Source organism: Capsicum annuum, chromosome 3 (genome assembly GCF_002878395.1).
Source record: "Capsicum annuum cultivar UCD-10X-F1 chromosome 3, UCD10Xv1.1, whole genome shotgun sequence".
NCBI lineage: Eukaryota > Viridiplantae > Streptophyta > Magnoliopsida > Solanales > Solanaceae > Capsicum > Capsicum annuum.
This window is the reverse complement of record NC_061113.1, coordinates 71,962,432-71,969,534: the sequence shown is the minus strand read 5'-3', so window position 1 is coordinate 71,969,534 and position 7,103 is coordinate 71,962,432.

Below are 7,103 nucleotides of genomic sequence, written 5' to 3'. Positions count from 1 at the left end.
ATTATATGCTATAAGCACAATGAGATTTGAATGCCAAAGCTAATTTTCTTTACCAAGATGTATGATTATAAAGCTGACATTTTAAGTTTTAAGTGATTATATTTGTGCTTATGTCATAAAGTATGAAACGTTGGAAGGTTTTATGGTGATATTGATGTATGAGTTTTTGGAACCCTATTTGAAATTATTATTTTTAGAAAATCATGTGTTATAAATACCTTGAGTTTAAATAATTTGAGATGCTAAAAATGCTTTGACCTTTTGGTCGTAAAAAGGGTTGTTTTTGAAACCGAGATGAGAAAATAAATCCACTTTTATTGATTATTATAAAAGGGTAGCATGATGGCTCCCGTTGTGAATTGTTGATTGTTTATTTATGGATTTTCTTTTGAAAAGATCTGAGCTAAGTCCGGGAGTAGTCTTTAGCATCGAGCGGAAGGTACAGTAGGATTGGTACTTACCTAGAACTACGTGCCCCCATAGGTTGTGAGCCTGAGGCTGATTTATATAGTGATCACTACTGTTTGGATTGATGATTTAAGGTCCTACTCCTATGGCAAGGATAGGACAACTCTCCCCAACGTGGGTTAGACGTTAGACTCTATGTAGCTCACATGGTTTATGTCGGTTGTAAGAGACTCCCAATGTGTGTGTGTATTCTCTTATTTAATATGAAAAGTCTTATTCTTCTATCTGAGATGAAAACATATCTGTTATTAAGACTGAGTTTGAGAAAGTCATTGTTTTCAAAGATTTAATGAACATATATTCTGAAGAGAATTGTTATGAGATTTGATTGCTTTGATGATTTGGAATCGAGATAGAAGTGAATTGAGATTTATTATGATGACTCACATGTTTCACCTGATATATTTTACTCTCTTATGATTGTGATGATTTTAATTCGAGCTAAGTGACTCATTTATATCAGCATGCATAATTTTATAAACTGTGATGATATTAAGATATTATTTTATATATGCATTGCACCCCCATATGCTCGGTATGTTTCCATGGTACTGACCCACAAATTCTGATGTAGGCTATATTTTCTAAGAATGTAGGTATAAGGTATAGTGTACATCTTCAGATCCAGTTAGTTCGCGGCATCCAGTCAGCAGGTGATGAGTCCTTTTAATTTAAGGTCTTGAGTTAGTTATACAGTTCGAAAAGTGTTGTATTTTCTTTATTCAGCCATATTGAGTTGGGATAGTCGGGAGTCAGGACTTAGCTACCTACAGTCAGTACTAGTAGAGGTTTCATAGACAGTCAGTAGAAGTTGATGTATTCTGTTTCTGTTTTGGTTGTAAAAGCAGAGTTGTAATCTTGTAAATTTAGTTTTGTATCTATCATATTTAGAAAAGAGTTATTTTCCGCAGATTTGTATAGATTTATACTTTTAATTCAGTTGCTCATGAGTAATGCCAGTATAAGGGTTAACTTGGGGTCACTTGTGATATTTAGCACGGTGTGACATCTCGGGACCCAATTTTGGGGCGTTACAAACTTGGTATCAGAGCACAGAGTTCAAGTGTCCTAGTGTACACCCCGAAAAATGGGTCCCAGAGCGTCATACGGTGCTTGAGGCTACGAGTAGCCCCAAGCTAACCCTTTGAGCCATTTTCATTCAGTTCAACACAAATCAACGGGGTTTCCATAAATAATCCTCAAATATCAACAGTGTAATCATCTTCCAAGAATAAAAGAATTTCAGAAAGATAACTAAATACGACTTATTAGTCAACTCCCAACATCTATACTAGTCTGACAAGCCTGTAAGAAAATCAATAAATCCAGCGAGCCATTGAGATATGCCCCAACTGACTCATACTCAGTTATCAAATGTAAATGATTTCGTGAAACCAACATCAGACATCACGTCCTCGGAACACGAGGACTCACCACAACAGAGGATGTAGAACAGTGTGCCCGAAGAATCACTGTTGAACCTGGAACTGAGCACCTGAACCTACATTCCGCGAAAATTCAGCCCACATCCGAAGATGTGGGTCAGTACCATGAAAAGGAATCGAGTATATGGGGGTGTATGCAGTTGTATAAACATCATCATCATAAATATTTATAAGAAATATGCAGAAAGTATGAAAGACTCACATAGCCCAAAGAAAATCATCATAATCATGAGAGGATGAAATAAGTACAATAACACATATGAGTCATCATTTAATTTTTCAATCACTTTCATTTCATCAAGAATATCAATTCTCATATTGTAAATATCATTTAAATCTTTTGAAAGAATAACTTTCACAATTCTACTTCCAAATCACTTCACCATTCACCATAGACACAAGGAAACACACACACACTGGGAGATCCTATAACCGACACCATGTGAGCTACATGGAGTCCAACTTACAACCCACATTGGGGAGACTCATCCTATCCTTGCCATTGGAGTAGAACTATCGATATCAAATTCACACAAACTAGTGATCACTATATAAATCAGCCTCAGGCTCACTCCTATGGGGGCAGACTAGCGATCACTATATAAATCAGCCTCAGGCTCACTCCTATGGGGGCACGTAGTTCTAAGGAAGTAAGGTCACTTTATACCTCCTAGTCGGTGCTAAAGATATCTCCTGGACTTAGCTCAGATCATTTCAAAGACAATCCACAGCAAAACAATTTTAGTAATATATAAATATACATCGGGAGCCATCATGCTTCCCATCTATCAAAATCAACCACGTTGTGGATTTCTTTCACACTCGAGTTCAAAACAACTCCATTAAGACCGAAAGGTCAAATCATTCAAAATATCTCAAATATTCAACATCAACGTGCTTATAACACACTTTTTCAAAAAACACAATTTTCAATGGCGATTCACGACTCAAATATCAAAATCGTGATAAATATCATTCAAGATTCATGCTTTATATCTCCACACATGTAAATTCATCTTTCAAAATCATAAATATCAAGATTTCATAATAATCATCATAAGATATGGGTTCATGCTTCAAATTCGTAAAAATCAAATAAAAATCATGCCTTTGTAAAAAAATTACTTTTGGGCACAAGAATGAAAGAGAGTTCTTGTTGAAAAACTCCACATACCTTGAATGATGAACTTTAGATCGATACTTATTTTTGAGATGTTAATCATTCCTTTTAATGATGGTTCTTGGAGTTCTTGAACTAGGAACTTAGAATCTTGAATAAATTTGCAGAATTAATGGTTAACTTTGGAGGTTCTTGAAGTTGGATGCAGGAGCTTAGGGTTTTTATTTTTAAGGAAATTTGATGAAATATAACATATAATGCTTCTAATAGGATTTAATATAGGGTTTGGATAGATTTTGGGTGAGGGGAAATGACCAAAACGCCTCTAAAAATCAAAAAAATTCTCGAATCTGTTCTTTGGTGGACTATTTTGATAGTCTAAAGTAGATCAACCATAACATTTTACTCTGATATCCAAATTGGATGAAATCAATTTCATTAGAAAGAGGACTCTCATATATTTCTGTTGATATATATTATCTCACCCAGATCATTATGTATGAGGAGTTATGATCATTTTAAGTTGACCTAAAAATTTGCTTTTGATAGGCGGAAGTAGATCAACCATAACTTTTTGCTCCAATAGACAAATTGGATGAAACCAATTTCACTGGAAAGAGGACTCGCATAGATTTCCATTGATATATAGTATATCACCCAGATCATTATGTACAAAGAGTTATAATCGTTTAAAGTTGGAGCAAAAATATGCCAGGCCTGAGTACTTTTTCCTGCATGTTTTACTGTTCACTACTTTTCATGGTTCGATCAGAATGTTCATAACTAATCGCTTAGGTGTCGTTTTTGGATGATACACATATTGTTGGAAAGCTTATTCGATACTCTACACAATGATCAATCATAATCTAAGACATTCCACACAAAAAATTTATAATTCATTCTAGAAGATAGAACCCAACATGTTTATGCCTAAAATTTCAATGAAAAATTTCTCGAGGTATTACACCTAGGGTGTCTATGAAGTCGTGTCTAGTAGAGTCTTATGTAATGGTACAAAGACATCTGTACTTTTCTTTGAGAGGCTACAGGGCATTTAGGAAATGTCTCCATTCTTTCAAGTCTTAAATCATGCTATAGAAAAGTTCTCCATGAAACTTATACAGATTCTTATCTTTCTCTAGTCAGGCCATCTCTGCCTTATTTCCAAGGTATCAAAAACAGTTGAGCTTCATTCTCTATAGATAGTTATGGGACTGTAAGAGAGCTAAAAAGTATCCTATCAGTACTTTTGAGTTCTAAAAAATGAAGTACTTTATTAGGCCAGTAGAAATCGCTCACATAGGCTGAGTCAGATGTTCTTTTGAATTTCTCCTCATAATCCATAATGATAATCTATACTTCTCTATCTATGTTATTGAAGTAACATGTTTGGCAAGTTCCAGTTCCTCCCAAATAATGCTTTTATAATTGCTAGTAGAAGTTTTAGAAGTTTCATAAAGCGGCTTGAGAGGAGCCTTCTAGTATGTTATAAGTCCATCAGATTTGAAGTTATACCCTTGATCTTATGAGTTATTTAATTAAGACAGAGTAAGGTGTATTCTTAGAGTGTTGAATATTATGTGTCAAGTTTGTATCTCTTGTATTATGTAATCTTGTTGTCATTATGTTTGTGAATAATTAAAGTCTAGTGAAGTTGTGTGAGGCCTATTTTGATTCACTAGCATATTTGCTTTGTTATTCATCTAATTTTCTTGTTCAAAATACAAAACCAAAGTCTAGTGAAGCCGTTGAGGCCTATTTCGATTCACTAGCAACTTGTTATTTATCTTGTTGTTCTGGTGTTAGTTAAAAGTGTGGGTTTTTGTGTAGTGACAAAAGTAGTAATATTTAGTTGAAAGTCTTGTGTTAGTTGAACTTTTGGGTCTAGAAGTGTAGAGGCAAGAATGGTGGTAAGGGCGATTTATTGAATATGTATAGATGAATTTTTGCTTATGATTGAATTAGTAATGAAGTGATATACCCTTGTTTGTTAGTTTAGTGAAGTTATAGAAGGAGATTATTAGTTAAGGAGGATTGTTGTTTGCTTGAAGTATGAAAAGAGTTATTAATGGTATTTGTTGTGCTAGGAAATTATAGGTTTTGATGGAAGTACTTGGTGGTTGAGTATTGTTAATTTAGGCTTTCCTGAGATTGCAAGAAGAAGTTTAGATAAAATTTATAGAGCTATGAAAGTAATTTAGGTGTGAATATGGGTAAATAGTAATGATGTGAAGAAGGAGGATATGTTAACAGATTATGAATAAGATAGGCCATATGATTATGATCGATTGTCATTGTGTACTAGTTTTTCTTAATGTTGTGTTCTATAGTTTTGAAGTGAAAATTGTGTGTGAGATTGGGTTGTAAATCATGTTTAGCTCTAGACATTAAGTTTGAATAGTTGATGGTTTGGTGGTTGATGCTAGTTATATGGAGGTGATCTAGTAGGCCTGAACAGTGTATGCAAGAGTGTAAAATCATGTGTTCGTAATTAAGTATGATGTAGAGATGTGCCCAAGGTGCTATGGGGCTGTATTATTTTTTGAGGATTATTGTATATTGTGTGGTTAGTAGTAACGTTGAGTTTCTAGGTGGAGAAAGGCTAGTTAGATAATTTATGTTGTTCTTGATAGCTAAGTTAAGGAGTTATGATTGAAGATGTTGAGTCTTTTTAGTATGATTTTATTCTCATGATTTGGGAAAAGTATAAGTATAGAAGTGTGATATTGGTAGGCTATGATTATGTGATTAGAGACATAGGTATGGTTGCAAATGAGAGTGTAAGTCTTTGATGAGGATTATTGAAGCTAGAAAGTTAAGGATGACATATGGATGGGTTGTTCAAGAATGAAGTTGGTAAGTTCAAAATTAGTTTATTCTTATGAGTTTAGGATTTATTTGTAGATCTTAGAATGATGAAATTATGGCTCAATCTCGGGAATATGTGAAGTATGCCTTTAGGGGTATTTGTCTTAAAGTTATATGTGGTTTTAATGATAGGCTTGAATGTCATATTGGGTGTAAGATGATATATGCAATATGCACTAGTGAATCCATATCAAGAGTTTTAAATTAGTCATTGAAGTGGTAAAGCATGTTATGCTTAGGGTGTGAGCTCTACGAAGATATACAATATTGAACCTTGTGGTTTAGACTAGGATTGTGGTTTGGCATGTTATATCTTGTGATTTAGTGTTAGGCTTGATCACGGTCAGAGAACTTAGTTTAGTTTAGACCTTAGTAGAAAGATTTCGCAGTGCCAATATGAGAATTATAAGTTGAATCGAATGAGTATGGTATTTAAGTGGAATAGTATAGTTGAGAGAGCATTTGAGAAGTGATGTTAAGCTTGAAAGTAAGAAGTTATGTTGCCTACAGCCTAGCAATCCTATCCTAGTTTATGAGTTATATAATTATATTCCATGCTATAGAGTTATATCAATGTTGTAATTCCTTTAGTCAAATGTCTTGTTCAGAGCATGCCCAAAATTCTTTGCTCCCTAATGTCAATAGAATTTTATAGAAAAGTGCTGAAGAAATACTCCATTTGAGTATGGGTAGTCAGTATGATCCAGTCCATATAGCCTGTAATATAGTTTAGCAAGCAAGTAGATAAGCTCCTATAGATTCTTAATTTCCAGCTAGTCTTACTATCCGCGGTCTTATACGTATGTACATTCCAAGAGGCAATGTGTTTGTGTCCTATTAAATTATGAATTCAGCTCAGTTCATGCATCAATTTCAGTTTCAGATATTAAGTCATGATTCAGTTTGTAAGTATCCTGTGTAGTATCATAGTCTCTTCCTAGTATTTTCATCAAATTATTATCATTCGGGGACGAGCGATCCCAAGAGGGGGATGTTGTAATACCCTAATTTTTCATGTCATAAACCTCTCATCCTTTCTCATGAGATCAGATCCAGTGCAAAGTAATGGTTTCTCATAAGTTGACACTCTTGTTTCTATCTTAGCCGTATAGTTATTTTTCTTGAGGATTCATGCACTTGCAGACCAGTTCAGTAGCTCATTATTCTTGAGATCCAGTGATTCAGTTCTATCAGTTACACAT